The sequence below is a fragment of the Alligator sinensis genome, unplaced genomic scaffold (assembly GCF_000455745.1).
Source record: "Alligator sinensis unplaced genomic scaffold, ASM45574v1 scaffold336_1, whole genome shotgun sequence".
NCBI lineage: Eukaryota > Metazoa > Chordata > Crocodylia > Alligatoridae > Alligator > Alligator sinensis.
Genome location: NW_005842917.1, coordinates 77,878 through 95,569, shown reverse-complemented (window position 1 = coordinate 95,569; position 17,692 = coordinate 77,878). Strand labels below are relative to the sequence as shown.

General features: G+C 54.2%; 1 non-coding gene and 2 pseudogenes across 1 annotated transcript; 2 read left to right on the top strand and 1 right to left on the bottom strand.

The window, feature by feature from the left end:
- Positions 1 to 252, bottom strand: part of LOC112547875 — an 8,030-nt pseudogene extending 7,778 nt beyond the window's left edge.
- Positions 253 to 343: 91 nt separating this feature from the next.
- LOC102373942 lies at positions 344 to 16,666 on the top strand (annotated as a pseudogene).
- On the top strand, positions 7,700 to 7,773 carry TRNAT-UGU. Its single transcript has one exon. It is a non-coding gene; the product is annotated as a tRNA-Thr (tRNA).
- Positions 16,667 to 17,692: the final 1,026 nt, after the last annotated feature.

Genomic DNA, 17,692 nt, shown 5'->3' with positions numbered 1-17,692 from the left:
GGGGCCGGGAACCCCCGGCCCGCGCCGGCGGCAGTCCCCGGGGCGCGGCCCCGCCGGCGGGGACAACACGGGGCAGGCTTGGCGCGGCTCTGCCCGGCGGGGCGCAGGTTACAGCGGGGCGGGGATGACGTCACCCCAACGTGCTCACCCCCTCTGCCCTCAAACCGCCACCGCCCACCCCTGTCTCGGTCCCGATCCCGGTCCCGGTCCCTACCCGCCACACCGGCGTCCGGGACCCCCGGAAAGCCCCGCCCCTTCCTCCTGGCTCAGCCAATAGAAGCAGGGCAGGGGGCTGCACCACCGGTCAATCATAGAGCGGAGCGGGTGCCGGAGCGGCGGGCGGGGCGGGGTGGGGTGGAGCAGGGCCTGGCTGTCGGGCCCCCAGAGCCGCCCAGGCAGAGGCCTGCGCCAAGGCCGTGGCCCGGACCGAGGGCTTCCAGCTGGGGCAGGCTCGGGACAAGCAGCTCCAGGTGAGACGGTTTCCCTCTGGCCGTGGGTGCCGCCGTGCCCAGGCACGGCCCCTCCCCGCCCCGTCTCCCCAGCGAGGTGTTTGAAGCGGTGCCCGGGAAGGGGAAGGGTGCGGTGGTGCCTCCGAGACGCTGGTGTGCACTGGGGCGGTTGGGGAGCGGGCGGCGCCGGGGCGAGCTGCCCTGGTCAGTCCCGCGCAGGTGGGCAGCCCCCGGCAGAAAGATCCCTTGTCTTGGCTGGGCCTGGTAGTGGTGCCGTGCTAACAAGCAGTGAGGATCAATGCCCCGCATTGGGGCTTTTCCTGCTCTCCTGGTGTCTCCCTGCAAGCCCGTCTCGCCGCCTGGAGCAGACTGCCTGGGCATTGCCCTCCCCCCTCTCCGTAACCTCTGGATCCCGGCACGGCCCGGAGCCCCCAGGTCTCCCTCGGGGAGCAAAGTCCAGGAGGGCTCTGCCACAGAGCAGCGATCCCCACCCCGCGGAGGGACAGAGTCCCTGGGGCTCAACCCCAGCTTCGTGGACTGAACCGTGGGACCGTGACTCTTCCTTCATGTTCCGCTCCCGTGTGCCGAAGCCTGTGGCTTTTCCTGTGCAGGAATAGCAGGGCTTTCCCTGTGCCAGCAGCACCAGGTCTAACATGCGGATACCCTTCCCCCACCCGGCAGGTGCAGGATCCTGAGCAGCAGCCTCTTGAGGAAGGGCCGGCCAGCCTGGAGCAGCTGAAGATGCTCCCAGAGAGACTGGGGGAGAGGGACTCCTTGCTGCCTGAGCCGTGCTGAGCACAGAAGGGGCAGGGCAGGCCTCCAGAGCAGAGGGAGAGCAGGGTGGTGAGCAATGGGCAGCGCAGGTGGGTATGGGAATGCAGTCAGGGCAGAGCCCGTGGGGAGCCAGGAGTGGGGGGAAAAATTTGGGGACCTCAGAGACTTGACGCACAAACAGAAGCGTCACTGGTGACTGAAGCTGTGTCCCCACTGAGCCAGCAGTGAGGCCTCTGGTGTAGCAGGAGCTCACTTCCAATTGCAGGTAGCCAGGGGGGCAGCACTGGAAGGCCCGATCGGTGTTGTCTGAGCTAGGGCTCTAGACTCTAGCACCGCTGAGCCCACTCAGTCTAGGCCCCTCTGAAGAGATGCCAACCCCAGAGGTCCTGGGGCTCTGTTAAGGGGAAATGGGAACACCACGCTGCCAGGCCCTGGCCATAGGGACACCGGTCTCGCTGAGGCCGGGGCTCCCCTGATCAGTGATGCTGCCCCAGGCAGCCCGGGGCTCCCGCTCTGACCCTTTTCCTCTCCATCCCTTGTGCAGACCAGCCTCGGTAGGGCAAAATTAGCTTCCTGCTGTCCACCCTGGCCCTGGTGAGTCTGGCACAAGGTGGATGTGGTACCTGAGTGGTGGGGTGGTCAGGGGTGTAACAAGGAATCCCTGCAGGCTTGGGGTGGGGTTTAAAGAATATGACGAGGGACCAGGGCCAGCTGACCGCCCCCCCCTTTACTTTTTCTTTTGCAGGAAATCATGGCCCAGCTGCTTCTCCAGCTCCATGCTAATCTGTGGCTTGCGGGCTTCTCATCTCCCACCCTGGAGTGACAGCCCCCACAAGTGGGAATGGTAACTCTTTTCCTGCTGGACCCTCTGACTTCGCCTATTCTCACCACAACCAACCCCTGAGATGAGCCCCTGGACCTGGACCTGGACCTGGCAGAGGAGGCGGAGTGGGGATGATGGGAGCCAGGACTCCCAGGTTCTCTGTCAGCTGTCAAGGAGCAGAGATGTGCCAGTTTGGAGCAGGTTAGGGGACCAGGAGCAGGACAAAGGGGTCTTCTCCCCAGCCCAGCCCACAGCCCTGTGACCTCAAGCAGGTGCTGTCTCTCTTCCTCTTTTGAAGCTCAAGGGCTCTTCTCCTCGGGGCACTTGCCAGTCCATCCAGGCATGGCTCCACCAGCTTAGTGTGGACATCTTTCAGGAGAGCCCCACTGCCCCGTCTGCTACCTGCTAAAAGTGAGCAGGGTGCCTTGGCTGGGGATAGCTGGAAAAAAGCAGGGGCAGCATTTGAGGGAGTGGGAGGAGGATCATAGAGCTGGCTGCGCCCTTTGGAGCATCCCCAAGACTGCTACAGGAGCCCCAATCCCCTGGTCCCACAGGCTTCAAGTCTTGAGGAGCTGAGTAGAGCCAAGTGCTGCGTCTAGCTCAGGGTCTGCGGGGGCAGCCCTAGAGTACAGACCCCATGTCTGGAGCACTGGGATCAGTGGGGGCAGGGCAGGGGCTGGGTGGGCAGCACTTGTCAGTGCCTATCCCATCGTGGCTTTCCACTCCAGCCCTGCAGAATATCTGTCTAGCTAAATGCCTGAGACCAGGAGGAGAGGTCTGGGCAGCAGAGGCCAGAGCCCATCTGGTCAAGGAGGCCCTACTGCTGCCTGGCTTTGTGGTGAGCAGCTGTAGCACCACCTGCCCAGGCTGCCAGGACTAAGGGGAAGGGCTGGGGGACACATGTGCCCAGGAGGGACCTTGGGGACCAATGTGGTGGGAGGATGCATGTCCCAGCAGCCTCCCTAGAGGCCCCCTTCTAGTCTGGCACACCCCAAGGAGTGGGGCCTTTTCCAGCAGCAGTGGCAGTACTAGCTCCTTTTTGCTGCTGCAGTGTTGCTGCCACTGTGGCAGAGGAAAAACGGGTCTGTGGCTGCCTCAGTCCTATTGTATGCCCAGGGGTGGTAGAATGGTTGCGTGTGCCATAGCTTGGACTACCCCCAGTCTGTGGGCCAGGAGGGGCCATGGGACCCATCATGGGCTAGAAAGGATCATGCTGTGGGCCAGATCCAGCCTATCAGCTATATTTTGCCCACCCGTGCTCTAGATCTCATGCTAAGGAAGATTCTTTATTTCTTTTCTGTGAAGCCTGTGCAAACCATTCACACCTTGAACAAGAACTAAAGAGTGAAGCTGAATGTGATCCTTTTATGTACAGCATGAAATAACCTTGCGCTGTGCATTTGTTCTGGTAGTTGTGGTTGGTGGGGATGGATGAGAAATCCATTGGGGTTTCCTTCCACAGGTCTTAATTTTGCCATCTATGAAGCTGCTACTTTTTGTTTGGATGACACACTGAGTGTCACTGCTTCCCCTCCATCACGCTGAGTCCTCCTTCTTGTATCCCTGCAGTATTTCTGGCTGAGCTAGGGGGAGCTCGTGGCATGCAGAACAATAACTTTCCATAGGCTACAATTCCCAAACTGCATGTACAGTACAATGGATTAGCAGCCCATCGCTTCACCACTCAGCCACCTTGTCCAGACCTAGCTAAGCCCTTTAATTCTTTCTAAGGGTTATTGCACTTAGGATATTTCCCACCCACGACACCTCCCCTTGCTGAAGAAGTGTGATGCGTTCTTGGGCATTTCCTGTGCAGTTCAGCACAGCTACCTACTAGGGGAACATTGGTACCCCACTCTGACCAGACCTTCCCCTTGATCCACACCCTGGAAGAAGGGGAAAAAAGCCTGCTCAGCCCTCCCTCACTCTGCAACATCTAGTGCAGCACCAGGGAGAAGCCTCCCCCATTCAGCTTCAGGCACTTTGAGGTGCTGAGATGCTTCTGTGTTTAGCATGAGGCCAGTGGCACTTGCTCCCTGTGTGTTTGGGGACAGTTTGTTCAGGTCCTGCAGGCAGGAGACAAATGCTGCTTTCTTTGTTGCAGCGCAGCTTAGGCCAGAGCAGTAAGCCAGGACCAAAGGGCTCCTTTTTTTCAGAGCAATGCGTAAACCAAATGCAGCTGCAAACATCTAACCCACAATATGTGTTACCCCCCCTCCAGCCTTTCCAAAAACACCTGGGCTGCAGGTGCACTATCTGTCCGTACCACATATTGACCTATTGCACCCCTGAAGAGGACACTAGCCTCGCTCTTGTGAGGAGAGGTGGCATCATATTCTTCCACAGCTCCCAGCACGGCCCTTGCAAGTAACCATCAAACTTGCTTTGCCTCCCCCAGTCACTCACGTCCTTTGACAGGGATTTTGGGGAGATGGAAGGGTTTAGACACTGGCTTATATGGCAATAAATTTCTGTGTCCCCTGAATTGGTTTGAATAGTTCCAGTGGACAAGACACTCATTTTTGTGCTAGGGGTTTTTGGGTTTGAGTCCTAGCTAGGGTATAATTTGTTTAAGAGCGTAAAAAGGAAAAAAAAAATAGCCACCCTTTGTTGATTAAAATCTGAGCATAGACTTGAAGCAAAAAAGTACTGACACCTCTAACTGCATCCAAGGTCCCGGCAAGGAAGGAGGTAATTGTAAGCCTCTGAGTGCAAGGATTTCCCTTCCCAAGAGGGGAGAAGAGAGTTTGCTCACAAGTGACCAAGAATCAATGAGGGGAGGGGAGGGGAGGGGAGGGGAGGGCCATTTTGAAAGTGGGTGTATTTTTCCTGGAATCCAAACACATGCAGGAGCTGGTTGTGGGGAAAGAAGAGGATCCAATCATGAAACTGCTGGGGGCCATGTCCTAGAATGAGAGACAATAGACTTGAAGTGATCTCTGGATGTCACACCTAGTCCAAACCCCCTACTCCAGACAGGACCTGTTCCTCCTATGCATGTTCCTGTCTCGCCTGTTCTTAAAACTACACAATCCACCCTGGAGTACAGCTACCAGGCACATTACCCACAGACACCAATAGTACCCTACCCTGGCACCTGTAAAGCAGGGGAAGAAAGAGGGCTGCAAGGGTTGTTAAAAGACACTTGGGAGATCAAAGGAAGACTGTCAGCCATGCCTCCCACTGCTGAGAAAGGCAACTGCTAATGCTTCCTACCAATCTGGCAAACCCCCCAAAACATGAACCTTCAGATTTTATTGCCTACAAGGGCATTGGCGTAAGTGAGGGGGGCTCCTGGCAGGCACTTTACAGTGCACTCCAGTCACAGGGACTCGGATCCTCCCTGAGCAATGCCTGCTCAAAGTCTTCTGAAAACCTCCGAAGATGGCGATCTCCTTTCCTAGGCATCTATTCCGCTGGCTCACTGCTCTAACAATGACAATGTTTTTCTATATATCCAATCTAAATTACTTGGCGATAATTTTAAGACATTTCTATCTGTTATTCCCCAGTGTATTCCCATAGATGCTTATGCTCTTTCTTAGCACAGAATGTTTGGGAGAAAACTTGTGATACTGAAAGCTGTTCTCCACGTGCAGGTGTCTGGGTGTGAAGGGCTCTCTGTTTAAAATAGCTTCAAAGTCCTGATGAACTGAGCCTTTGACAGACAGATGCATTAGATGATAGCTAGCTAAATACAGCACTCCAGGTGGGAGTTGAACCCACGCTCTCTGGCTTGAGACTCTAATGCCATTTCCATTGGGCCACCAGAGCTGGAAAGACTGAGCTCTGTAGGGAATGGACTTTTTTCCTTCTACATGCAACTATTTCTGAAAAGGCCTGGGACCTGTTCCTCTACACACCTTAGAGCAGGACTGGCAACATTTTACAAGCTGTGGGCCAGAACAACTTGGCTCTCATCTAATGTGGGCCATGTGGCTGCAGCAGCATATCAGTGGCAAGGAGCTTCTCCCTGCCCATGCTGGGGCCAGGCAACGGCCAGTAGTGAACCAGCTCCATGGAGTCAGCACCTCCTCTGACTCAAGGGGCTGGAAAGGACCATCACCTTCTTCTCCTACGTCCTGCACAAAAGCCGGGTATGTTGGGAGGAACCCACCCTTCTCCAGGCACCACCTCACCTCTTGAGTCACCCCCAGTGCAAGAGATCCCGCAGGTTCCCTAGGCAGCTTGATCCCTGGCCCTGCTGTTATGACAGGTGTGGGGGAGCCTTTCTGAGCTACAGTCTAAATCTGCTGGGGCAGCCTCTGTAGTAAGGGAGAACACGCTTCCTCCCTCCCCTCTATGGCAAGTGTTCAAAATGCAGTGATTTCTGTCATGTGCCCCCAGAACCTCCTTGCTCCAAGACAACCTTGCCTGGTTCTCCCAGCCTTTCCTCATATGGCTGCTTTCCACCTGCTTTTTGCTCCACACTTACCTCTGACCCAGATTTCGCACTCAGGACACCCCTCTGTGATGATGGAAGAATGGTGCTAGACCGGCAGAAGGCAGGGCAGGATAATACTTTGGAAAGTAACTGATGCAGGGAGGCACACGCTTTCCTAGGCAGCAGCAACTTCATCAGAAGCTCTGAGCGTGCTGATCATGGAAACCACCTTCTGAAGAAAGTCTGGTGAAGAAGAGCTATGAAGTATCTCATGGTCCCTGCAAGGTGTTGACTGGAAATGGCAGCCTGCAGTCAGTGCAGTAGCAATGCTGTAGCAAGGGTGGGGGTGAGCGGGGCAACCACCCCGGGGTGCCAAAGTGAAGCAGGCATCAACAGGCACTGCCCAGCTGGGTTAGGACGCAGGATGGAGCTGTGAATGGCTCATTTGGAGGTGTGGGGACGGGGCTGCTCCTGCTGCTGTGTGCGCTCCCGGCAAGCATGGGGGGGCTGTAGTGCAAGCATGGTACCCCACCCCGATCTGTGCACAGGGCACAGGTGGGCTTTGCCGTGGGCGCCAAACTTCAGTGCATCAGCACTGCCTGCAGTGGCTTACTTGAGTGAGGATTAACCCATGCAGCTGCCTCAATGACCGGATAGCAACCTTCGTTGCTGAACCAGGCATATCATTTTATCAAACTATCAAATCATGCGCGGACGCTCCCGGTGCCTTTTGTGATGATGACACACTCCTGTGAAGTTGGAGCTACTGTGATATTGGAGCCAGCGCTTGGTCTCTCATCAAGTCACAGGGATGTGCCGTCCTGGCATTTGTGCCAGACATGAGGATGACACCAGGAGCACGCGTGGACTCCTGTGGACTGCCCGGGCCTTGGAGAATGGATTTAGGAACATGCATCTTGGGCAGCGGCCTGTGCGGAGGGAACCGCTGATACAAAGGAGACGGCTGGGACCTGCTGGGAGCGGGTGTGCAGCTGCCAGGTGGGGCTCATGGAGGCGTGTTGGCTCCCTGGGGCTGGGGGGCAGGAGGGGCTCATGGAGTCGTGTTGGCTCCCTGGGGCTGGGAGACAGAAACGTGAACCCCAGGCCCCGGGTTCTGGTCATTTTTGTGAAGCATTTGCCTCCTCCGCTGCCAGCCTGCCCCCACCACCAACTTCTTTAGCCCATGCAAAACACTTCTGCCTTAATTCCCAAAGCAAACAAGTGCTCTTCACAGGAGTAAGAAGTGGGGGGGCAACCCTCACCCCCTTGGGCACTGTGGCTTAGTTGGTTAAAGCACCTGTCTTGTAAATAGGGGATTCTGGGTTCAAATCCCAGCAATGCCTGCCTTTTCATAGCTCACTGCAAAGCCCCAGTTTCTTACCTTTAGAGCAGGATTGGTCCTGTTGTCAATATGTAACTTCCTGGCTCCTTCTTCCCACTTCATGGGACTTTGGTAGACCCCTCTTCTTACTACAGCATCTAAACCTGTCTCTAATGAACAAGAAATGGGTTCTCCTGCAGGATACGTGCAGTGTTTACAGTGGGGCAAGATCTGAAACAAGGGGATCTCTTCCCTGTTTCTATGTGCAACTGCAGGCCTGTGCAATGTAAACCCCTATATGTCATAGGAAATGCATGTTTCTGAATGCTGTTCTTCTTGTCAAGAGACCGTCTCATGTTTTAAAGGTCCTCTTCGGTTGTCTGGGCCAGGCCCAAGTGAAAGGAAACTAGATCCCAGGAGCCGCGCCGAGCGCCACAATCCAGATTTCAGGGGCATCCTTTCTGAAATAGGGTTTTTGATTGGGACTTTTCCAAATGCATTTAATGGGTCACAGATCAAGGATGGGTAGGAAACCACCGAGGAGAAAAGTCATCTAGAAATGGGCCGAGAGAGAGAGAGAAACTGAACGAGAGGCTGAGTCTTGCTGGTGCCTGGGCAACTCCTTTGGACCCTCTGGGTACTTCTACATGAGATGCTTTGATGAGCATTACATTAATCTGATGTGCATTAAAGCACGGCCGTAAAACCATGCACTAGGCGAATGCACATTCGATTAGTGAAATGGGCATTTTTCTAATACCTGAAGATACAGAGAGTTTTTACACATGCTCTAGGGTGCGGGGGAAGGTGCTTTAATTAAAGTGGATCCAAAAGCCACGAAATTAAAGCACCCGGAGTGTCTCATATATCAGCATCCCCACACTTCAATACATCAAACAAGCTTTAGTTAAAGTGCCCCTGCCACCATTTTGAAGCACGGGGACACTGCTACACGAGACGCGGCGGCTGGCTGTAATCACAGCGCGTGTGAGCAGCCTCCTGGCTCATGTACAGTCACCAGCAGGTACTAGATTTAACGCTCGCTAGAGCACCCTGGTGAGACTCCCTCCAAACAGGGGGCAAGGACGGCTTCTCTGCCACCCCTGCCTGGCTGTAGCTCCAGGGGGGACCCCACCCTTTCCAGTTCCTTGATCTTCCACTAAGCAAGCCACCTTTCTTCTGCAGTCCTGGTGCCTGTCAGCCCTGCCTGATCACATCTCTCCTCTTCCACAGCCCCGCAGACTGCTTGTTGCTCTAGCTAAAACCCTGCACTTGGGGGTGGTTTCATGAACTCGGGGGTAGGCACTACAGACCGTGAAGTCCTGGAGGTAAAGTACTGTCAAGACTGAAGTACTGTCAAGCTGCTCAAGAAGGCAAGATTTCTTTTTACAAATCTAAATTGGAGATTGATGTTTAATTATAATGACAATGGGACTAACAACACAATAGCTCTGGAGTGTTTTGGCTCTCATTTTTGCTTAGTATCCTGGGTTTTTTCTTTAAAAAAAAAAAACTTTATATAAAAACTCCCAGACTATATTGCTGGGATTATATATAGTCTAATGCACAGTCTAGTGGTCATATTTTTTTCTGCTTTGATCTACAACAGAGTACTATATAGTGCCAGGCCTGAGGCATACGACTAAAGCATCTAGTTTCCCTTTAACTGAAGAAAAATACGTATTTCTTCATATGTGATGAGGCGCCACCCCATCTGCAACCCCGCTTTTCTATATCCTAAATCCATCCATGCTCTTAATCTCTCTCTATTTTGGAGCCCCACAGACTCCTGGTAGCTCTAGCTAAAGACCTTCACTGAGGTGTGGTCATGTTCACTCTGGGGTGGACGTGACTGACCGTGAAGGATTAGAGATGCCGTCCAGAAACTCGGGAAGGCTAGACTTTTTCTTATGAATCTCAGTAAGAAACGTACTTTTAGTGAGAATGATGACAAGACTGATGCTGTGGCTCTGAGCTCTGGCGATCCCTTCCAGCCTCACGTCTCGATGCTATGATGTTGTTCTACAGCCTCCGTCTGCCCAAACCTCCCCATCACGCCCTTTCCTTGTGTCTCCTTCCAGAACCCACCTCGCTCCCACCGACGGTGTGTGGACATGGATCTACCCACAGCATCACACCGGAGACCAGGGTAAGTAGCGTGGTGGGGTTTACCTCTCCTTGGGGCACTTGAGGGCTCCTCTGGGGCAGAATCTGAGGCTCCAGAGTAACCCCTGGGGTCCCACTTCTCAGTGGGGTCATTGGCTTGCAGATTCAGGGCGTTTCCCCAACTGGGGCATAGTCCTCCTAGTGCTTGCAAATCTCCCGCTGGCTGTGGCTGGATATCTGCTGTACAGACACGGATGTCTGCTGGGGCTTGGGAAGCAGGGCAGTGCAGGTGGACAGGCACAGCCCCGGGGAGCTCTGGATGCTGGACAGAAGCAATGGACACACTCGCCAATGGTCACGTGCAGACAGACAGACAGAGCATCACCAGTGTGGTTTTTTCCTGGTGGGGGCAACAGGGCCTAAGCTGGAATCTGGGTCTAGGCTGGACCATGCCTTTCCCACCAGCGACGTCCAGCCCTCAGCTGATGTGTGTCTGTATAATTCAGAATGCGTAAGGGGGGCGGGGGGGAGGAATGTATATATGTATGTATGTATATAAAAAATTATGTAGACTTTCGTGTGTGTGTGTGTATATTAAGGTTACCATATACCTGAGTTTTCCCAGACGTCCTCTTTTTGTGTCCTCCTGTTTCCGCCCAGGCAGTTTTTTAAAATATCAGCAAATAACTTGGATTTTGCTCAGCTCAGCATTTGAACTCCTTTCCTGGAAGTGCCCTAGACCCCAGCTCTTCACTGGGTTCCAGTGAATTTTTTGTGTGCCAAGTCAAATCAGCCAAACCAAGTCCAAATCCGTGAGTCAGTCCAGAGCCGTACGTGGCCCTACAACCAACAAACATCCTCCACCCCTACCAGGGGTTTCAGATATTTCCAAAGTCTTTTGGCAGGCAACCTATGTGCAGGCCCAAGCCTTGGGGTTTGGATTGACCTCAAGTTTCATTTGCCCTCAGCCGTATGGCTGCAGAAGCAAGCTAGGGAGGAGCCTTCCATTTCCATAAAGTGGGCTTTAGGCCCCAACACCTCAGCGGGTAGTAACCATGCCAGAAGAACAGTTATCCCTGGGAACACTTAAGGAAAACTGCCTTCATGGCCCCAGATACGTGGTGTTTCCCCTGCCAGCTAAGAACAGATTGAATTTTATTAGTAGGTGTTAAGAATCGTGAACCAACAAGATGACAAAGCCAGAAGGGGAATACAGAGCCCCCGAGCAAGGGACTATCATAAGAGGGATGGGGGTGAGGAGGGAATCACAACTAAGAAAGATGCAGTGGAGCAGGGGTTGGCAATGTTTTCGGGCTGAGTGCCAAAAACTGTGCAACCTTAACTTGGAAGACGTTGGCGTGCCAGGGATGCATGCGAGGGAAGCTGCAAAGGGCCCGATCCTTGTGGCAGTGCAGCCCCAGTCCTTTTCCCACTGTCTGCCTGGAGGCCTGCATGCAGAGGGAAGACTCCTGTTTGGGAGCAATACAAGCCATTTTTTCCATTCCTTTCCTCCCTGATGATGATGTTGTTCCAGGGTCTGTCTTGCCAAAAAAAGCTGCAGGCTTCTCCCATTCCTTCGTAGTGGAGCTTGGGCAGCGAGCAGGGGATTGCAGAGGAGCCAGGAAGGGAAGAAGGAGTGGCACCAAGACCTGGAGCGGGACACCTGGGGGAAGCAGCTGCCCCTCCACTCAGGGGCTGGGGAGGGGAAGGCGGGGGCACCAAGCGAGACAGGGAAAGGCTCCTGCTGCCCCTTGCCCCTGGGTGCAGAGGCTCTGCGTGTGTGTGAGAGAGTGAGATCAGGCAGACGTCTTTCATTACACCAGTTAAATAGTTGCAAAAGAAATTGTTCTTTGCAAGCTTTCAGGCCCACACGCCTTTCATCCGACAAAGGAGAAAATGAAGCTGTTACGCTTTGCCAAGGTGGAAAAGAAGCCAGTTTGTAAAAAAACCCCCAAAACAACAAAACTGCTCTGTGAAAATGCAAATGCAGCCTAGCTTGGGAGGCAAAAGCTGATGACAGGCTGGTTCCTGGGGTTATCAGATGGCAGGGTGTAGAGTGCCATGAACCTGATGTTATATTTTGCAAGCCTGGACTTAATATTATGTTGCTGTTGAGTTTGGCTTCTTCACGTTGTGAAGTTTGCATTGCAAACAGCAAAATACAGTATCTTTCATGTTTCATAGTTTCATAGTAGCTAGGGTCAGGAGTGACCCGAACAGATCATCTGGCCTGACCCCCTGTCACAGGCAGGAATGAATGCTGGGTTCACAAGACCTCAGACAGCTGATCGTCCAACCTCCTCTTGAATTTGCCCAAGGTAGGGGTGAAGACCACTTCCCTGGGAAGTTGGTTCCAGATTTTGGCCACCCTAACTGTAAAATGACCCTGGGCTCTCCCTCCCCTTCCTGGCCATGCAGAGGATGCACATGGGCAACCTGGAGGGCCTGCTGTGGTGCCTGCTGCCCAGCGCCCCCAGTCTGGACAGGCTGAATTTCTTGTGGGAGGTGAGCAGGATGCAGAGGGGCTGGGCTCGGGGACAGCCGGCCTCCATCCCTGTGACCTGCACGAGCCTCTCTCAACACCTTTGGAGACTTAAGGCAGAGGCTGAAGCCCCAGCTCAAAGCCTCGGCCGTGAGGAGGTGGCAGACAGGGCTGGTCTGTACAGCAGGGGCACGTGGCCGCTGATCTTGATGCCTTCCTCCCACAGCAATTCACCTTCTGGATGGAGGCGGTGGATGCCCAGCACCGAGCCCTGGGCATGAGGGCAAGCCCCACCCTCATGTCCTTTGCTGCCCTCCTGCTCCCACAATTTGAGGTCAGTGAGCCCCGACCCCAGGGTCCTGGTCCCCTGCGGTTGTCAGGACCCTCCTGGGAGAGAGGAGTCAGAGCTGGGAACTGCGCCTCACTCCAGGGCTCTGCTTCTGTCTCATCAGTGCCCCCGCCTCTCTTTTGGGGCTCTCTTTTCCATGGCCTGCTTCGGGCACACTGTTCCCGTCCCCCGGGGTCTTGGGGCCTTTGTAGCCCTGGAGCAGCAGCACGGGGAATCGTGCTGGGGTCCTGTGCCAGTGCCTGGGCTCCAGGTCCCTGTGGGAAGAGAAGGATTTCATGCCCTGGCACTATGATCTCTGGCCCCCTCCTGCTTTGTAATGGTGGTGGGGGGAGATGGAAAGAGCGGCAGGTGGGCTTCGGGAAGTGAAGTTGCAGGTTTGGGAAGGTAGGACAGGCATGGGCTCCCCCCTCCTCTGCCTCTGCTTAGGGCTCTCCTGACGTGGCTGAGGTGGGGGACATGGCAGCGCACCTGGGGCTGTCCATCGCTGACCCAGTGGAGACCATCAGCTGCGACGCCATGGAGAGCTTGTATTGACTCACTCGAATCCTCCTGCACCAGAGGGGTAAGGAGACCCATCCCAAGCACAGGACCACAATGCAGACGGTGCCCCAGCAAAACCCTGGTCCAAAGCTAGGATGGCAGCTCAGAGCCTCGTGTCTCCACTCCTTGCAGGCCGAGACGTGAAAGGGGCAGTCGAGATGTTTGGCGAGTGCCAACTGGAGCCGAGCCTGGTCCAGTGCAGCAGGGACATGGCGAGAGTTGGAGAGGTGAGGATGCTGCGCCGAGCTGCAGGGCTGGGGCTGTGTCTCCTTGGGCTGGCTGCGTGCGGGGCTCTGGAGAAATGCCTGCTGCTTCTCTCCAGCTCGCAGGGATCTTCCTGCGGCGGGTTAGAGCCTTGCAAGTGTGCAGAGCGACATGGTCCCAGGCCCCAGAGATGGAGCCTGGCTCTGAGATGCGCCAAGACTTGCGTCCTCTTGCTTTCAGGTGCTGGGAAAGATCTTGTCCGAGGAACAAAAGAGATCGTTCCTGCAGCGGACCATTCTGGCAATTCAGCATGGGCGGATGCACATCCAGAGAGCTGCGCTGGTTTTCCTCTACGCCATCCTGGGGGAAACCAGCCTCCTGATCGGGGACAAGGTCAGCAGCCACCTTGAGTACAGGGGACTGAGAAAGGGCCCCTCGCCTCTGTGCCACGGCTTGTCTCTCTCCCGCATTGCAAGGAGCAGAGAGAGGTCATTAGCCATGGCAGTGTGAGCTTTAGCACAAGGCAAGGTTGATATGCACCATATAGACGAACTGAATCCGTGAGATACTTATATAAAGCCCAAGATAATGGTGACCCACAGGTCACGTCAGCAGAGGCTGAAGCCTGCACCTGTCTATAAGTTGCAGCTCTCCCTTGACTTGTGAGGACACTGGCCTCCAGGCTAACGGGAAGCCTGCCAAGTGCTTTGGAGAAAACAATAAATTCATCTGCCTGAGCATGATGGCACCTCCCTGTCCCACAGGGTGAGGGTCTCCGGCCAAGCCCATAGATAAAGAGCACGTCCCCATCAGCACAAGCTTCCCCTTCCCAGGCTCAGGTCAGGATTGCTCAGGAGCTGCACAGGGCCCAGGTCACTACATGGGCACCAGCGCCAGAGATTCCTAGAAAAGCAGGGCTAAGGGGGTCATCTCATCCTGCTCAGGGCAGGATCATGCCCATCTCAAGAAAGCCAACACGTGTTTGTCCCAGCTCATCCCCCTCGCCTCGAGAACTGCGCTCAGGCACAAGGACCAGGCGTCTCACGCCTGAGACCTCAGACCCGCTATCAGTTGCCATAGGCAGTGCAGGCGGAGGGGGCGCTGGCGCTGTCCCACCACCGCCAGGGCAGGACGCAGGTGCCAAACAGCCCTCGGGAGAGCCAAGGAAGGGGCCCAGGCCCCACTGGAGGGTGGACAGGACCTCCCGTGCACCGTGCGCAGCTGAGCAGGGGGAAGCCATCAGGAGCACGAGAGCCCCTCCGTGAGCGAGGAGGACAGCTAGCACCTCCCCGGGAGCCTGGTGGCAACCCGTCAGCCCTGCCACGCCAAGGCTCGCGAAAGAACAGACACCGTGCGGTCGTGGTCCCCCGCTTGCCAAAGGGAGGACGCTTGAGTCGTGCAGGTGGCATTTTGTTACCCCTGCCTCGGGGCTTTTGCCGGTCGCCATTTGGGGCCAGGAAGGAATTTTTCCCCCTCGTCCCTGGAAGTATCATCTGGGGGGTTTCGCCTTCCTCTGAGGCACTGGGGCAAAGTCAGCCCATCCCGGCACCTGCTGTGTGAGCAGCCTGCCTTAGCGCTCCCCCTGAAGGGACAGTCCTTCGAAGGCTGTGCAGGGAGAGACAACGAACCAAAGGCACCGAGGACAGAGAGGCTGTAGGCGTTAAGAGCAGCTTTAGAATAAGAGTAACACTAAGTTTAGAATAATAATAAAGTAAGATTAAGTTTCTTTTTCTAAGAAGCATTGATGTTGGCCTTCTCTTCATGTTGAAAGCCATAGTAATCTTGAACGGTGTTGGTTATTCAGGCTGGGACTCTCCTGAACTCCTAATCCAAATCAAAGAGCCCGCATGTGCCCGGTATCGGCCTCATGGTGGAGCGATGCTTGCGGGTGGGGCCTTGGTCCCCTGTAGGGCTGCTTTGGTGGGGAGGGCTGCAGCAGCAGGGCTGAATGATGGGGCTGGGGCTTTTCTAAGTAGGTTTGTGGCTTATGCTTTGGCACAACCGGTGGAGATGGATGTAGGACACAGGGCTGGGCTGGGAGGGGTCACCACGTGTGGGGTCAGGATGTCATGGTGGAGGGCTCCTTTTGCTCCAGGGCTGTCGGGGTCTCATGGGATCTCATGGCTGGCCTTGACATTGGGGTTTGGCGGTTGTCCAAGACAGTTCCTGTCATGGTGCTGCTCGAGGTCTCTTCGTCGGGGTGAGGTCTCCAACCTGGGGTCCAGGTGTGAGTGGGTGTGTGGGGCAGAGAAAGGGAAAGGGTTGGAGGTGTCTTTCTCCTTGTCATTGGCAGCGCAGAAAGGCTTTTCTTGCTGCTGGGATATTTTGGCAGCTAGAAATCCCCCCGCTGGGGTCAATGATGTTGTTTTGGGGCCGTCCAAGACACTTCATGACATGGGGCTAAGCCAAAACCCTGGGCCCAGCCTGTTACCTCTCAGCTCCATGCTGTTGGGGAACCCTGGCACAGGACGCAGCCTGTCTGACTCCCAAAGAATTCCCTCCCCACTCTCCCTGAACAAGAACTGATTAAGATGCAGTGGGAGACATACCTAAAGCCCTCCAGATAAGAGAGCAACTGCCCTAGGTCTCATTTGCATCCGAGATGGAACCAGATGACCATTCATTTACATGGGAGATGGAGAACAGAAAGCCCAAAGCAAAGACTGCAGTGAATTCTGGGATCAGAGAAGCAGGGCAGCGCGGCATGATGGGGAATCCGTGCTCCAAATGTTAATCAACCCACATTTACACACATCCAGCTCAGCATTTATCAGACCAGTTCTAATCTGGATTTACAAAGGACTTCCCCCCCGCTCCCCCCACACACACACACCTCTAAGCAGAAGTAAAATTTACTAGGCATCTCGGGCCGTACATTCCCCGGTCCCACTATGGGAGGCCTATTTAAACTTGATTGACTAAAACTCGGTTGCTGGGTTAGGGAATGCTGAAGCAAGAGACTGAGTCAGAGGGGGTATGGGCAACATTTGAACAATGGTAAAGGGTTCATCACAGTGTCCAGCCCATTGGAGCCCTGACCACAAGTGTTGTCATACTTTTCCCGGGATGACTGGTGGAAGTCCTCTCTCTTTAAAGGTTATGAATGCTTCAATTGTTGCTTTAAGTCTGTTAAAAGACTATAGTAATGTCTGGAAATTTCCTGGTTATCAATCAGTTTCTTGAGATGTTCCAAACCAGATAACCCCTTGTCAGTAGACAAGACAATGATTTACACTACTGAGAATGCTTTGAAGAAGCTGAACTGAGGGTATAAAAATCTGTAAAAAAAGCAACAATGTGTGTGTGTGCTTCAAGAGGAGAAATCTCTCTGACACCATCCGCTGCTATTCCCAAGAAGCTGGAAGAAACAGATCATCTCCCTTCAAGGATCGTGCTGAGAACTTTACCTGTCAACAAACAACCCGAGTGCCTTGGACTGGCAGGACCCCAGCTCTCGCTCTCGCTCTCTCTCTTTTCTCTTTTCTCTCTAGGCATAGATTTTTGAACCTGAACTGTACTAGTTAAATTTGAGCTAAGTTTCCCCAAACACTTAGTGAAACCAGGGTAGTATTGTAATTGTGTCTGTTTTCCTTTGCATGTCTATTACTACTGGTACCATTATATATTTCATATACTTACCAATAAATAACTTTTGTAGTCAAACTGGTAGTAACTGGGTGTATTTTTCCTTCTCTACTTTCCTTCCCCACTTGCTCTGCAGCAACACTTCTTTTACCTAAGCTAAAGATCCCTGTGAAGTCCAGAAATACTGTGGGGTCTGCTCATCAAGAGGCCAAAGATTGGGACGTGCTGAGTTTGAAACACATAAGGGGATCAGCTTGTACAGGCTGACTGACCCAGTTTGACTCAGACGTGCCCTTATGGACTGAATGCTGGCCCATGAGGGTGTCAGCTGGACACCCAGCTGGATTCAGAGGGATTCTGTTTGCCTGTGTGCTTGTGTCCGACTGCGGTTTATTGTTGCTCTGATGAACTGATTCCTGGCATATGAGGGTGTCAGCCTGTCCATGCTGATCAACCCGGCCGGGTCAGGCGTGTCACGTTAATTTGTGTGTGTTTGTGTGTATGACTAATTTGGGGACTGGAGGAACCCAGCCCCATTGAAACTGAGTCCTGCAAGATAGCTTCAGTGGGGTGAGGACTTGCAGAAGGGAGATATACAGCTCCGTATAGTAACACAAGCAGCACATTGACAGAATCACCAAGACCCTAGAAACATATCCTTAATAAATGAGTACA